The sequence below is a fragment of the Martes martes genome (assembly GCF_963455335.1).
Source record: "Martes martes genome assembly, chromosome: 1".
NCBI classification, from domain to species: domain Eukaryota; kingdom Metazoa; phylum Chordata; class Mammalia; order Carnivora; family Mustelidae; genus Martes; species Martes martes.
In genome coordinates this window covers 172,087,597-172,104,870 of record NC_137888.1, presented here as the reverse complement: position 1 = coordinate 172,104,870, position 17,274 = coordinate 172,087,597, and the positions used below count along the sequence as shown (strand labels likewise).

General features: G+C 39.5%; 1 pseudogene across 1 annotated transcript in view; it reads left to right on the top strand.

Moving 5' to 3' along the window:
- LOC308348362 (small ribosomal subunit protein uS2B-like) overlaps window positions 1-16,998 on the top strand; it is a 28,423-nt pseudogene extending 11,425 nt beyond the window's left edge. The window contains exon 5 of the transcript in view: window positions 16,169-16,998. The product of the transcript in view is annotated as a small ribosomal subunit protein uS2B-like (transcript). The remainder of the gene's footprint in view (window positions 1-16,168) is intronic.
- The last annotated feature ends 276 nt before the right edge of the window (window positions 16,999-17,274 follow it).

The window sequence follows — 17,274 nt, the reverse complement described above, 5'->3', positions numbered from 1 at the left end:
AAAAATAGTCTCCTGCACTTCAAAGGAAAATGAAGAAAATGTCTGTAAATATAAAATCAATTCATCAGATATGTTTTAAAATCACAGCTGTTAGAAAGAATCTCAAAAGATCATTTCACTCCATCTACTGGCTTTATAACAGGGTAGCTCTATCCATGTGCACACAGAGGCAGCCCCAGAAGGTTAGGAGCAGGTCTCTTGGCACACAGCTGATTAGGACCAAGAAGCAACATGAAGTTAGATTTCAGTTTCCAGTATCCTCGTGCAGGCCTTTTCCTATTGTGTCAAGCTGTTTTTCTTCTAAAAATTATTCTGTTTGGAGTATTAGTGGTCATTCCCATATTCATTCTACATTTTTTGAGCACAAACTATTTGCCAGGCAGTATGCTAGACAATTAGAATAAATGAAGAAAACAATGTATAGTGTCAGTACTTGAAGAGCTCACAATCCAGTAGGGAGAAAGTTATCATAAACAATGAGCTATCTAATGATTGCAATAGCAACAGTAAAGTACTATGAGGACATATACAACCCTATACATTTTGCCAAGAAGGTGGGAAGAAAGTTAACCGCATAGGGTAGTTAATCCCCAAAGGATGAGGAGGAAGTGTTCCAGGAAGAAAAAATCATTAGAACAAGGGCATGGGTGTGAATGGCATGTTTGAGAAGCAGCAAGCATAAAGCATGAAAGACATTCCATACCAAAAACAAAAGAGTCTTTCCTTTCACATAAACCTCATATGATAAACCATCCTCACAACTGTACACATTTAAGTCCTCTCTGCATCACACAGACTTTCTAGAAAAGGCCATAACTATGTTTTCCTTACCTTTATCCATGCTGTGCTCCCTGTCAGGAAAAATCCTTCCCCTCTTTCTCTATGCCAACTCCTTAATGTCCTTCCTGATAGATTTCTGACATTAACCCTTCTCCATCCTCCCAGAGACAGCTCCTTCCTTTGTGCTCCATTGTTATATCTCTTTCTAGAGAGTATTTTAATTGTTTATATACATGTCTATCTCCCAAACAAATCCGTGAAGGTTTCAAAGACAGTCTGCCTTTAGATCACTGTACATTTGATGAACACAGGAATGAATGAATGAATCAATCAATCAATGAACGACCTTTTAGATGGAAAACTAGGTGGTGACGATGACAGATAATATGTGTAGTGCAAGTTCTCAAGAGAAATAGGCACATACATAACTTATAAGTGGAAGAATAATGTTCAGAATTGAAACCCCCCAGGGAAACATTTCCACTCAAATGAAGTCCATAACTGTGATCCAAAGATTTTCACATACAACTGTTTTGCCATTGATTTAAAACTCCACTGAGACATATTCATAAGCTCAGATGGTTTTCTTATTACATTCTTAGAGCTCATAAAGGGTGGCCTGAAAAAGTCGATCTTTAGGTATAATTTAGTCATATTAGAGAAGAGTAAGCGGGAGAACATGACTGGTCTTTCTTTCATCACTGGCATGTAATTCATTATAAAGGTGTTAAACTCATTGGTAAGTGTGAAAATGAGAGGAAATGAGTCTACTGACAAAAAAATGCAATGAGACAATAAACTAAAATTAATGCTTCACAAATCCTCAGCGTCTCAGCCTCATTGTCTCAATTTGTTATTCTCATGAAATACCAAAGTGAAGCACAGCCACTGCTCCTAAAAATAAAGATTTTATTAAATTTCATTATGTACCAAAAGGCCTAAAGACATTGCCTCTCCTTTGACCTCATGAGCTTCTCAAGCTCCTCTATCCCAGGGTTAAAGTAATATCTCATTAGCAGTACCTGATGTCAGCGGATGTGTTATTTGACTGCCTGTCACTCAAGCCCTCAATACCAGAAAATACCTAGGTCATGCAATCCTTTACACCACCCCTTTCTCTTTGCAATATAAGAGAAGAAACTGTAGTGCTTGGAGTTGTAATAAAAATAATTCCCAAAACTTAGTCATTTCTGGGATGTCTCTAGGGTTGGTGGGAAAGGAGCTATACTACCTGCCAGGCAAGTTGCTACACATCAAAAAAAGGTGATTGATAAATGATAGACAGTATTAGTCTTCTCAGACTGCTGTAACAAAATACTACAGGCTAGGTGGCTGAAACAACACAAAGTTAGTTTCTCACAGTTTTGGAGGCTGGAAATTCAAGATCAAAGTGTCAATAGGGTGATATCTAATGTGAGGCCTCTCTTCCTGCCTTTCAGAGGGCCATTTTGTCACTCTGTCCCCCACATAGCCTTTTCTCTGTTCATGTTCACTTATGGCGCCTCTTCTTCTTTTTTTTAAATTTAATTTTATTTTTTCAGTGTTCCAAGATTCATTGTTTATGCACCAGGACATCAGTCCCTTATGATCTCATTTGCACTTAATCACCTCCACAAAGAAACTATTTCTAGGGGCATCTGGGTGGATCAGTTGGTTAAGCATCTCCCTTCAGCTCAGGTCATGATCTTGGGGTCCAGGGATTGAGCCCTTGGTTGGGGGGGGGGGGGTCCTGCTCAGCAGGGAGTCTGCTTCTTCCTCTCTCTCTCTCTCTCTCTCTCTAAAAAAAAAGAAAAAAAGAAAGAAGCTATTTCTAAAAATAGTCACATTGGAGATTACGGCTTCAACATATGAATTGGGAAAGTGGGGACACAATTCAGCCTGCACTAGGTAAACATAGATAGGTAGGTAGGTAGGTAGGTAGATAATGGAAAGAATGAAGGGAGGGGAACCATTAACTTCCTAAGGAGGTGGGACTACAATCAGATTAAAATCTGCAGAAGTAAGCCATTGCCTATGAGGTTAAAAACTGCAAAGTATTAGAAAAGCCCACACTGCTCCAAAGTGCCACATATGCACATGCCTGTGCACACACACACACACTCACACACATACATGAGCCACAGTGCCTGAAGTTTTACATTAATCATTGAACAAATATTTACTGAATAAGAACTTTGAGGTTAGCACTGAGCTAGGTGTTATGGAGTCTCTTAACTGAATCCCTGACTGAAGATGTTATGTTCCAATATGGATGAAAGAGCCTATACTTTAAGAAAGTTGTTCTTTGCCTTTAATGATGAAAGGATCACTTGTGGGACTCTTAAAGATACATATTCCATAATCAACTCTTCTTGATCTAAATAGCCTGAAGAGGGACTTGGTCACATATATATGTATGTGTGTATATACATATGTATATGTGTGTGTATATGTGTGTGTGTGTGTGTGTGTGTGTGTGTGTGTATGTATATATATATATATATATATATATACACTTTAATCTCTGGAAGTAACTCATGCACATAGCCAATATGGAAAACCAATTCAGTGTACTGAGATAAAACATCGGTCTTTCCTTCTAAATAGAAGTGTCTCTGGAAGATAGTATGTGAAGATCCTACTATTTCAGGATGGATGAACTCACTATAGACGGCTAATAATAAATGATCTGTGACAATATTAGGCTACTGAGGAAGAAAAGGCACAAGCAATTGAAGATAAATATACACATGAAACTTAATTGCAAAGATGAAATCCCTTTGTAAGAGATTATTATGCAGCAGATCACTATTTTACCAAGTAACCATTCCATTTGAAGTGTTTCCAAATACTGAGCCAATACCTGTCTTTCCGTAACTTCCTTCCAATATTTATAGTTCTACACTTTTTACTTCCTACTTTGTCTAGAAGTTTTCGGGGTAGACTCCACAATGCCTTAGATCTGTGACCACAGCCCTAACGGGTCCCTGATTAAAACAGGATCAAGGCTGATAAAAATCACTAGGCTTAGCCCCATCAACTGGTGAGAGTCTGGAATTAGCCCTGCTACCTTTACTCTGGATTTCACTAGGTTATGAGCTTGGGGTAGCTGTGTGTCTCTCGAGCTGCCCAGCCACTGCCACCTGTACTTTCTAGGGCTGGTTTCCATTCCCTGAACATCTAGTCAGTGGCTGGGTTACTTTCACTCTTAGCATGCCAAAGCTGCTGTATGGACTCTTTATTTAGACCACTGATTCTCAATTGGAATGGCTCTGTCTCTAGTGCAGTATTTGGAAACAGCTGACAGCATATTTGGTCATCACAATAGAAGCTGCCTCCACCCACACCACCACTCTGCTTTTACTGGCATTTAGAGTGTAGGAGCCAGTGAAAATAGACATCCCACAATGCAACGAACAACCCCACACAAGCAACAGCTGTACCGTGTCTCTCTAGACATTCACATAGGGGAAATAACCTCTTTGACATTATCTGAGTCTAGATGCTGACTTTGTTTTACATACATTCTCAAGGTGTTTTGTTTTGTTTTACACAAAGTTCTAATACCTAACAGATTGTCCAGAACAGTGTCTAGCCTATAAATCAAGGGGAATCTGTTCCATCTAACTGGAACCTTTACCAAGAATTGTTCATTTTTGTGAAAATCACTTCACCAATAATGCAGTGACATTCTTCATACCTGAGTCACAAGCATGAACCTCCTATATGAGTATACATTTATGGTTTCCATTCTCTGTGTGAGTATAAGCATGTGACTGCTTCATTATGTCTTTTAGAGTAGTCAAGTCCATGTACTTACATATTGAAATACATATTATTTTTAATTACTTTTCACTTGGTAGTCCATCATATTAAAATTAGGGCATTAACTTATTAACTTATTGTCTCTGGGAAATTATATTTGTATATATATACACAGAGATTTTATCATCTATAAATTTCATTATCTGAGAATAAAGAATACTTTACTAAATATCTGTTAAAGACAGGAGATACTATGTCTGATAGGTTTAAAATATCAATATTAGCCTTTATTCAATGAGCAATTACAATAAATCCTGTGGATCTTTGACATACCCTTTCAGGGTTCAGCCCTTGTAACAATACTAGCTCCTGCAGTCCTGCTTTCAACAAGACATCCTCCACGCCAAGGATATCCCAGATATCCTCGCAGCCAGTACTACCTATTTACAGATACCATCCTAATTCGTAAAGAAATTGTAAAAATTATGTCATTCATTTTATCTAACAGCTAGATGCATATTAGTAATGCTAGCATATAAGAGATTAACACTTATTTTAAACCTATATTTAATGATGCTTTCACATGGATTGATTTTATTTGATATGCACAACACCCTGTGAGATGTTATGGAAGGTTGTGTATTTCAGTCCCTGCTTAACAATGGAGAATCCTGAGGCCCTGAGAGGCTGACTGGTTCAAAGTCACAGATCTAGCAAGAAAGAGCTGAGATTCAAATCTAAACCTTCAGCTGTGCTGGTTTTGCTTATGTAACACTGACTCTCAAGTAACAAGACAGAAAAAATAACAGAAAGACTAAAATAAAGAGAATCAATATGAAATGCTAAAACATGTAAATATTCTAACAGCAATTTCTGAAAGCCTAAAGAGAAATTCAACACCATAATCTAGATTTAATTAAGGTGGTTCTTTTCACATGTGAATATACTCTCCCATTGCAACTTGCCACAGCCCACACCTTCGGACCCAATGTGTACTTGTACAGGCATAAATGGCTCCCAGAAAAGATGCTTGAAAATAACTGTGCTGCTCTCTACTGTTGACAAAGGAGTAGGCATGCAAATAGCAAACATTTGCTCTTTGTGTCTCTGAGCTGCTAATAAAAATGGACAGCTACAAAGCGCTACTAACATCATTTCACTTTTATTGATGAGTGTGGTTCAACAGCAACTTTTTTATTGAAATAAATATTTGACTCATTAATGAAACCAAACGATTCATTTGGCTTAAAACAGACAACACAATTACAATTTCTAATTGTTGTTTTTATTTGAATTCTGGGCTCAAGTCTAGCTGAAAAGACATGAACAGACATTCAGTACACTTGTAGCTAGCTTGCAAATTCTTATGTCAGGTTTATATGAGCCCTAAAGGTCAGAGAGCTGCAGATGAATGCCTTACAGATGATAACTCTGTTCCATAGGAAGCAGCTGCCTAGAGAAAAGCATCAAGGAATCTGAGGTTCTGTCTAGGCTCAGTGAGAAAAAGTACCATAATTGATTAGTGATGTCTTCCACAGAGGGTAAAGTGAGAGGACAGTAAACAGGCAACGTTTCTGCGGTACCTGCACTAGTTTGACCCACTTATTTCAAAGATGAAGAAATTGAGGTCCAATAAGATTAAAATCAAATTCAAATTAAATCAAAGATTTCATCACTGCTTGAAGTTAGGCAAGGGTTAAGAATTCAAGCATCTTGTATCCTGGGACATTCTTCTTGCCATTGGATATGTTTTCTTAGTTATATCTCTTAGAACAGTACTCAAAAATTCTACTCCAAACTTCTGAACGTAAAAAGTGATGTTTCATTTTCAATATAGCACCTATGTGCATGTTTTCTCCTTTTCATAGACCAAGAGACTTTGTGAAAGGTATGGGCACAAAGCCCTTTCATTTTACAATTGATCTTTTTTGATGATTTGGTCATAAGGAAATAGAATTTCCCATAGCAGAGTCATTTCCATGGTTACCTATTGATTTCCTATAGGAAACATCCTGTTTACACAGCCATCATGTCTTTATTGTGGAGGGTAAATCACCTTCTGAGTTTTTGCTTTATCTGCAACCTGAGGCATGTAAAAATGAGCTCCGCAAAATTACCAGAACGAGATAAATAAAAGATTCATGTGAGTTGGTTTTGCATGAATAAGTGATTAATCCTTTCTTTCAAACTTGTTAAGAGAAAATGCAGAATTAATGTCATTCTATGCAAATAGAAGCCCACTTTCCTGAATTCTGACCTAATTATAGGTATTTGTGAGGCAAAGTATATGTGAAATTTCTTGCAGTTAAAAAAAATCCTGCTACTGAAAATCAGAAACCAAACTTTTCTTTACAAGTCTTAACTGCAGATACACATAGATGGTATCATGATTTACCCTGAAGGTTCTTTCAGAACATCTCATATTTTAGCATGCCAAAGGTAAATGATTGTAATGGTTCAAAACAGGCCTTACCATTGATTGCCTAATAGGTGAACTCAAGAGTTCATGTCACAACCTTACCAGCCTGAACTGACTATACTCTTGGAACCAAAACACCCAGGATACCAGTGTCTTGGTGTAGTGAAAAATGAGTGAAACGTTTATTAAATCAGTAGAACAATCAAGAACCCAAAACAACATTAACAAAATGAAATTCCCTCAAGTCAGGAGCAGAAAATTACAATTCCACTCTGGAGAGATGTGCCTCAGCTCTGTGCGAGAGGCTTAGGTCTCTGCCTCCGGTAGTATTTCACCTGCAGGTGGGGACTTTGAACATAAATTCAGATCAACCAAATAATTCTATACAAATCACAAAATAAGAATACTTGAAAGAAGAAGTCTCCTTGGACTGGAATATGGTCAAAAAAGACTCCTTTTATAGGAAATAGAAGTGCATTTTGAGTGGTGGCCCTGAAGAAGCAGTAAGATCTGGATAGGTACAAGTGGAAAATTATAGCAGCTACTATTTAGTGAGCATTTACTATGGGCTGGGTATTCCACCAAATCCTTTACACTCACTATCTTATCTCAACTTTACAACTATCCAGTGCCATGAGTACGCCATCATCATCTCCTTTTATATGTGAGAAAGCTGAAGTTAAACATCTAGGGTTACAGAACTGATGGCAAAAATTTCATTATAGACTGTCTCCTGACTTTACAGTTGTTAACTACACCATTCCGGGCAGAAGGAAATAAGCAACACAGTGGAAGGGAGGCAAATCATACGGCAAGAGGGAGGCAGAGGGTAAATCACTCAGTCAAGAGATGAGTGGCATAGATGGAGGGAGGAAAGGCTAGGCAAACTGCATGACAATGGATTATAGAGATCTCTGAATGCCGTTCTTGGTAGAATAAGACATGTGAGAATGGAACTCCAACTGAGAAGGTGCCAATTAATTCAAGGGGCGCTGACCTGTGAGGCAGAGCACGTCTTAATCACCAGAACACTAAATGCTCATTATCCAACCTTTTAATTGGCAGCCTGGAAAAGTTATCAGCAAAGAACCAAGATACTATCATGCTGTTAAGGGAAAAAGAGAGAAGAGAAAAAAAAGGAAAGAAACAATGCTCTGATCTCTCCCAGGTAACAACTCTGTATTTCAGATGTATGTTTTCCTATCTTCCAGGTCCCTGGTGGAGATAAAATGAACAAAAGGAAGAACAGATGGGACTCAAAGCAGAAGTTAGCTGATGAAAGAAAAAAGCAAGGCTGGGGGAAGAGTGTATAGAGAAGGACAGAGAATTAGAGCAAAGGGTTTTGAAATGTAAAGTTATATCCATGGCTGAGCTAACTACAAAACAACTACATTGAGTACTTTGCAATGTTAAGTGGCTTTATCAAGCATTAGGGGACGTTGGTACCCAGAAATAACCATACAGATCTTTCAACAGAAAGGTCACCTGACAGAAGCAGGTCAGCTATAGGTCCTGGAGCAATGTGCATCACTGCTTCATTGCACAAATGCAGAGCAGAGTCAGAGACCACTCCATCTTAAACTGGTACAGATGGAAAATGAAGCCAGAGACAGTCAAATGAAAAGATGTCATACTGGGAATTAAGAGAGCGGTTTCTCCTTTTCCTGAGGAGGATAAATGCATTTTCCCAAGGTGACAGGATAAGTGATAGGGTGCCCGGATCATGTTTTCTGACTTAGGACAGTATGCTTTCTTCTATAACCATGAGCTGCAGAATGAGTCACACTTTATTCAAATCCCAGCTCTGCCACTTATTAGATGTGTGACCTTAGGCAAGTTATTTCCTCCCTTGGCATCAAGATAGAAAAGAAAAGGGGGGAAAAAAGCAAGATCTTTGCTCTCAAAGAATTAAAGCAAATCTGACACAAATAGATTGACAAGGTTGAAAAGGAGGAACAAGTACTACTGGATTTTCTGTCCAGCACCAGACTCATTGCTGTAATTATAACTTAGAAGGTAAAATGTACTGCCTCAGCAAGGGACAGCCTCCTTCCCCTTCTCCATAGCTGCCAGACTGACTCCTGGAGTTGGTCTGATTGTTTGAGGGGAAAGGCAGGAATCAGGACAGTACTTCAATACTGCATAGTATTTATTGATTACTCAGAGCTGTCTACTGTACTTCGAGCTTTATATACATGATCTCCTCCAATCCCCCAATAATCCTGTGGATTATTATCTCAGTTGTACAGATGAGAAAACTGAGCTTCAGAAAGATTAAGTGACTTGCCCAAGTCCTGCTGGAATAAGCATCTGGCTCTAAGCTACTAGCAAGCTAGGAAGTTCTTATGTGAATCACAACAAAGCTTCAGACTTCCCAGTATATTTACCATGACCAAATTCAGGACTCTCCAGTACAAACAAGAAGGTCCTGCCAGTCCAAACATACTTCTTAACTCCCAGACATCATTGCCATTCCCCACAGAAGAGAATCTTTTATGCCAGTTCAGTAACTTTGTTGTATTCCAACAATTTGCAAGACACTGGGGTGATGTAACAATTATAAAGCAAATAAGTCCTGTCCTCAAGGAGGTTACGGTTTAGCATGAAGTTAACAAGGAAAGAAATAACAGCAGGTTAGGTCACCTTATTCTAAGACATACTTGAGCAGTATAGATGTACAAAGGCTGGAAACAGGAAAGAACAGATAAGGAGATACTGAGGGGAGACAGGGAAAGGAGGGAGGAAGGGAGGGAGGGAGGGAGGGAAGGAAGGAAGGAAGGAAGGGAAAGGAAAGGAAAGGAAGAAGGAAACAAGAGGTCTTTGGGCACTTATCAGCACACACTGTGCCAGGTAATGTATAGACTTATCTCTTAATTCTCCCTATACGCCATCGTAGGTAATAGCACTCCCATTATATCCCTGCTCCATATCCTGCAGTGATTTTTGATCACACTCAGAATGACCCAGTCCTTCCTCTGTACCACATGGACCTATTTACCATGCCTGGAACTCATGAAGCTCCTTCAACCTTACACCTTTTGGTACAAGTTATTCTCTCCACTTAAGATACTCCCCACTCCCAGGTAGCTACATGGTCTGTTTCTCTCCCTCACTTCATTCTTGTCTCTGCTCAAATGTCACTTCCACGGGGAGGCTTTCCCGGACTCCCCTAGTAACCGACCTCCCGCCTTTAGTCTGTCTTCTTACTCTGTTTTATTTTTTTAAGGCATTTACCATTATCTAATCTCTATAATTATTTGTTTACTGTCTGCCTCCCAAGCCCTCCGCTAGAAGACGAGTTCCCTGAGGGCAGTAATACATACATCCCCAGAGTCTAAACAGTGTCTGGTACATAGTGAGTGCTCAAGAAAAATGTTATGAATGAGCTAATGAATCTGTCTTTGTGACAAAAAGAACTGGGGCTCTGAGAGTTGAATTCCTTAACCAGTTCCCACAGATGGACCTACTGATTTCATGGGGCTATTATGAGGCTGACTCCTGCCTCACTCACACCTTCAGCCTTCAAATTCTCTCTGCTGCCAGATCTCCATATAGCTGGCTCCTTTCAGAAAGGTCTTCTGGGATCCTTCTATCTAAAAGTTGCCCCTCACTCCCAGTCACCTTCTACCATGTTACTCTACTTTACATCGTTCATAACACTTGCTACTCTGATATTATCTTTTGCTTGTTTCATTTTCATTATCTTCCCTAGTAGAATGTAAGCACCATGAGGACTGAGACCATATTTTCCTTATTTGCTGGTCTACCCAGAACAGTGAAAGCAGAGATTAGGCATGAAAATGGAACCATTACAGGCATACCTCCTTTTACTATGCTATGCAGATACTGCACTTTTTACAAATTGAAGGCTTGTGGCAATCTTGCATCAAGCAAGTAAGTCTACTCAGCACCATTTTCCACCATTTGCTCACATCATGTCTCTAAGTCACATTTTGGTAATTCCTCCAATATTTCAAATTTTTTCATGATTACTATATTTGTTATGTTGATCAGTGATCTTTAATGTTACTATTGGAGCCTGAAGATGTGACTCAATTATCACAATCTCATGATAAAACTTTAATGGTGGAGGAGTTGCTGCTTATGGGTAAACAAAGAAAGCAGTTTATTGAAATGGAATCTACTGGAGTGATTGCTGTGAACACTGCTGAAATGACAACAAAAGATTTAAAACTTTTTTTTTTTTTTAATTTATTTATTTGACAGAGAGAGATCACAGTAGACAGAGAGGCAGGCAGAGAGAGAGAGAGGGAAGCAGGCTCCCTGCTGAGCAGAGAGCCCGACGCGGGACTCGATCCCAGGACCCTGGGATCACGACCCGAGCCGAAGGCAGCGGCTCAACCCACTGAGCCACCCAGGCGCCCGACAACAAAAGATTTAGAATATTACATAAATATAGCTGATAAAGCAGCAGCTGGGTTTGAGAGGACTGACTCCAATTTTGAAAGTAGTTCTGTGGATAAATACTATTGAACAGCTTTGAATGCTACAGAGAAATTGTTTATGAAAGGACAAATCAATCAATGTGGCAAATTTCATTGTTGTCTTGTTTTGAGAAATTGCCACAACCACCCAGCCTTTAGCAACAAGCACCCTGATCAGCAGCAGCCATCAACAAACACTGAGGCAAGACCAGCAAAAAGATTAGGACTCACTGAAAGTTCAGATGATGATTAGCATTTTTAGCAATTAAGAATTTTTAAATTGGGGGTGCCTGGGTGGCTCTGTCCATTAAGCATCTGTCTTTGGCTCAGGTCAGGATCACAGGGTCATGAGATCCAGCCCCACACTGGGATCCTTGCTCAGAGGGGAGCCTGCTTCTCCCTCTCCCTCTACCTGCCATTCCCCCTGCTTGTGCTCTCTCCCGCTCTGTCAAAGAAATAAAATCTTTAAAAAAAATTTTTTTTTTAAATTATAATGTGTACATTGCTTTTTAGATATAACTATCACACATTTAATATATACAGTATAGTGTATGTATACAGTATAGTGTAAACATAATTTTTATATGCACTGGGAAACCAAAAAATTTGACCTGCATTATTACAATATTTGTTTTATTATGATAGTCAGGAACCAAACCCACAATATCTCCGAGGTATGCTTATAAACGAAAGAGAGTATCTGTAGAGATCTCTTGGCACCATTCCTAGCCCATGATAAGTGCTTACTAGCTACTAATTATTTATTTTTTAGGAGTAGAGTTGAGGAAATTAGTAATCGTAAGATTTTAATAGGCATAGATCACAGGAAAAGAAACAAAAGGAACAATATAAACAAAGGTGGCTTATCTTAGATTGTATTCCCAAGGTAGTTTTGCCCCATAAGTCTATGATCTGGGTAAAAATAGTAGAAATTGGCCTCAGGGCAATTACAGGGGTTCTGGAAGATTCTCTCACTCCTGATGGATCAAAAAATTGTGTTTTAACCAAGAGCATGGCTTTGGGTACCTTCCTATACAATCCTACATATTTATAAAATATGTAAATATTTCAATTTCAGGAATGGCACCGAATGTGCAATTTAATTTTGCAACTCATTATTTCAAGCTGACAAAGGTAGTTATTTTCACTTGTGGCAAACAGTTTGGTAGAATTATGAGTGAATATTGAGCATTGCTAAGGAGCAAAACAACAAAACCAACAAAACTGGAAATCTATGACACATGGCCTAAAACATATATAATTTTAAAGAAATATTTATTTATTTATTTGAGAGAGTACGTGGGATTGGCGGAGTGGGGGAGACTGAAAGAGAGAGAGAATCCTCAATCAGACTTCCCACAGAGCCCCACACAGGGCTCAATCCTAGGACCCTGAAATCATGATCTGAGCTGAAATCAAGAATCAGATGCTTAACCAACTGGGCCACCAAGGTGCTCCAAAACACATATAATTTTTAATTAATAATTTAAAACAAGAATCGATTCTTCCAGAAGAAAGAACTGAAAGAGGTGATAAGAATTCAAGTTCTAATATGGAGAAAAATGAATAAAGTATTCATATGATTTCAAGTTTCCCTCACAACCAACAAAGATCACAGGGTAAATTCACATCCTAGAGTAAATCTTTATTTTGGGAGTTTTGGGGGCACAACTGCTACTGCCAAAATACAAAAGCAAAACAAACAAACAAACAAACAAACAAAAAACCTCCTTGACTTAAAATATATATTACATAAATCAAAACCAAAAAACTCTCACAGGCTCTACAACCATTCCTGAAAAAAAAGAAAAAGATGAAGAGCTGAAGGATGTTGCAAAGAACAGGGACTGGGAATAAAAAACAACTGCATTCAAACCTTAACTCTGCAGTATCTAAGAACAGAGAAATGGAACAGAAGGGTTGAATATTTGCTGCCTACCTATCTCTGCTCTCTGTGCTTATTCCGCTTCCCTTCAGAGGGAAAGGTTATGCCCAGGATTTATCCTGGGAAGGCAGGCCTCCCAGGAAAGAAGTTAGCTTTCTAAAAAGTTGCATGAAAATTCAGCAATGGCCTACTGCTTCAGGCATTAATCCTGGCCAGTGGTGGCGAGTCCTGGACTCCACTCCTCCTAACATGCCAGCCTCCCCAGCCTGAACACTAATGTGGAAAATCCTGCCAGTAGCTTCCTAGATCATACAGCTGCAATCACAACTCTTAGACTCCAGCCCACTAATCACTTGAGGAGAGAGGCTGGTATCCCCAACCATAAATGCTGAGTTAGCGGCTGCAGCCGGAGCCCACTCTTAATTGGGTTGTATCCTGGCTGGCCACCAACAACAGCAAAGAAGAGCTGACGCTTTCCTAATAATTCATCCTAAAAGCCCCAGATTCCAAGAATGGCAATCTCTTTGTCAGAATCTGATTTCCAGCTACGCTAGATTTCTGTGTGTTGTCCCAGAATCTTACAAAAAGGGAGAAAACCACACATCTGCTACTCTGTGCCGTTGTAAGTTTTCTCTCAGGGCTGATATGTGTGCATTCTGGCTATTTGACCCAGTTCCCACAATATCTCTATTGATAATACTTATCAAGGGAAGAATAGTACTTTTTTTTTAAAAAAAGATTTTATTTATTTATTTGATAGAGAGAGACACAGTGAGAAAGGAACATAAGCAGCAGGAGTGGGAGAGGGAGAAGCAGGCTTCCTGCTGAGCAGGGAGCCCAATGCAAGGCTTGATGGGGGGCTGGATCCCAGGACACTGGAACCATGACCCAAGCCGAGGGCAGATGCTTAATGACTAAGTCACCCAGGTGCCCCAAGGGAGCAATAATACTTCTTGATAGTCATTCAGGAGCTTGGTGAAAAAGAAAAGGAAGGTTAAAATATTTATTTTCACATCTAAATTTATATATGGTTTACTCCATGACTTCTGATGTCTCTCCCCCTCTCATACCACAAGTCTCTGCAGTAAATACATAAAACAACAATAAGATAAATAAAATAAAATTATATGTTTTTGAAATATATTGAAATAAATTATATATTTATTTTTGAAACATGTGTATTAAAATATATATTATATAAAATATATGTATATAAGTATATCCATATTTTAAATGTGTTATATATTCATGTATTTATATATACTTACATATTTTAATACATGTATTATATATTAGTATATAATAATCATATTTCTGTGTGATATAAATTATATATGTATATATAACAATAATATATTTGTATATTTTATATATCTATATATATAAACATGTTTCAGTGTTTTTAAAATAAATGGTTTATATACTATGTTTCAATTTCTGGGCATTTTGAGGTCTCACGGTAAAGGCCTCAGCCATCTCTGCACACAGGCAGCATGGGTATCCTCAAAGCCAGGAGGCTCTTAGGGCATCTATGTGGAGAATGATGGAGTAGGATGCTTGGGATGCTGAGCAGGGCTGTGTGAGAGTATCTTGTTGTAGTAGCAGTAACCAGTGTAGACTGGGCTGCCTCTGAGACTCAGAGGATCTTTGCAAATAGTCCACGGATGTGTAGCTTCCACTACTCTCCTGAGCTAACTGCTTCTTCCTTGAGATAGCCCATTCTGCCCAGTTTTTCAAATGATCCAGACCACCCCCTCCATACCTACACATATGCACACTTCCTGCCATGGACTGTGTCACCATCAGGAGAATCTGGAGTAATGCCTGTCCTAACATATAAATATGAATTCTTCCTTAGTTTCCTAACTAATATCACATTATCCTTTCCCATCTGTAACTCTTCCCTTAATTCCAGTCCAGCCCAAGCTGCTATTGGGATGCAGTCCTACATATTCCTCTCTAATCTGGACATAGCCAGTACAAGGAGAGCTAGAATTCTGAACCCAGTTACTTTCCCATGAAGAAATAGATTTTCTTTTCATCTGTTAGGAGTTGTTATGGGTTGAATTGTGTTCCCACCAAAAAGAAGTCCTAATACCCAGTACTTCAAAATGTGACCTTATTTGGAAATAAAGTCTTTACAGAGGTAATTGAGTTAAAATTAGAGCATTAGGGTGGGCCCTAAACCAGTATGACTAGAGATATTGTTAAAAGAGGAAATTGAGACACAGAAGAAGGCATACATAGGGGGAAGGCAATGCAAAGAGACCCAGGGAGAACATGGTCATCTACGAGCCAAGGAGAGGGGCCTGGAACAGGGATCCCTACCTCGCAGTCTTCAGGATGACCCAACTATGAGGATACCTTGATCTTGGACTCCAGTCTCCAGCTATGAACCAATACACTTTAGTTGTTTAAGTACCAGTCTGTGGTACTTTGTTACAACAGCCCCAGCAAACTGAAACAGGAGGGGTCCAGAGATTCCAAACCTGAAATGCATGTACCTGAACATCAGATTATTATAACCACACAGAGGACACACTGCACTGCTTGGAGGGCAGCATTCCCATGGTCATATCATGGCTCATCCCCAAACTGGGCAGCATGCACTCTGCACAACCTCACACAGTATCCCTGACCAAGTCAACTCATAGATAAGAGTCTAACAGTGCACAGAATGCCTCAATGATGGTTAGGAAGCACTTGCTAAATGTAGGTAAACATCAGCTTTACATTTAGCTAACTTGCAGGCAAATCAAAGATTATAAAAAATGGTGTTAAGCAGGCACTATTGGGTTTTTACAGTGCTTTTAAAAATAGATAAATTAAGCCATTCCACGCTACCTAGAGGGAGGTCCATATAGCATTGTTCTGGGTTCCCACTGTCACTTAAAGGGAAACTTTCACTGTGTGGAGCCCTTGATGTCCTGCAAGGGAAGGAGGAGGATGTTCTCAAATTCCTTGCAGCAGGAACCCACTTAGGTGGCGCCAACCTTGACTTCCAAACGGAATAGTACATCTACAAAAGGAAAAGTGATGGCATCTACCTCCTAAATCCCAAGAGAACCTGAGAGAAGCTTCTGCTGGCAGCTCATGCCTTTGTTGCCATTGAAAACCTGGCTGATGTCAGTGTCACATCATCCAGCAATAGTGGCTAGTGAGCTGTGCTGAAGTGTACTACTGCTACTGGGGCCACTCTCATTGCTGGTTCACTCCTGGAACCGTCACTAACCAGATCCAGGGAGCCTTCTGGGAGCCAATACTTCTGGTGGTTACCGATCCTAAGATGGACCACCAGCTTCTCACAGAAGCTTCTTATGTTAACCTGCCTACCATTTCTCTGTGTAACACACTCTCCTCTATGCTATGCAGACATTGCCATCCCTTGCAATAACAAAGGAGATCATTCAGTGGGTCTGACGTGGTGGATGCTGGCTAAGAAGTTCTACACATGCATTGCACCATTTCCTGTAAACACCCATGGGAAGTCATGCCCAATCTCAACTTTTACATAGAACCTGAAAAGACTGAGAAGGAAGAACAGGTTGCTGCTGAAAGACTGTGACCAAGGAGGAATTTCAGGGTGAATGTACTGCTCCAGTTTCCAAGTTCACTGCTATTCAACCTGAAGCCGCAGGCTGGTCTGAAGGTGTGCAGGTGCCCTCTGTGCCATTCAGCAGTTCCCTACTGAAGACTGGAGTGCTCACCCTGCCACCAAAGACTGATTTGCAGCCCCCACTGTTCAGGCCACTGAAAGGGTGGCAGCAGACACTGAGAGGTCTCTTAAGCTACTGTTCCACAAACTCAAACAAAATGGAAATAAGGTTGCTGGAATATAAAGTTTCTAAAAGTTGCAAAAAAAAATATATAGGTAACTTAAGGTTCATGGTATATGGGAGTGTTTTTTAGAACAAAATTACAAAACCAGAGAATTTATTTGTGGGTATTAGCTTATCAGGACACTCATCTGAATATGAGCTGTCCATATTCAGACATTCATC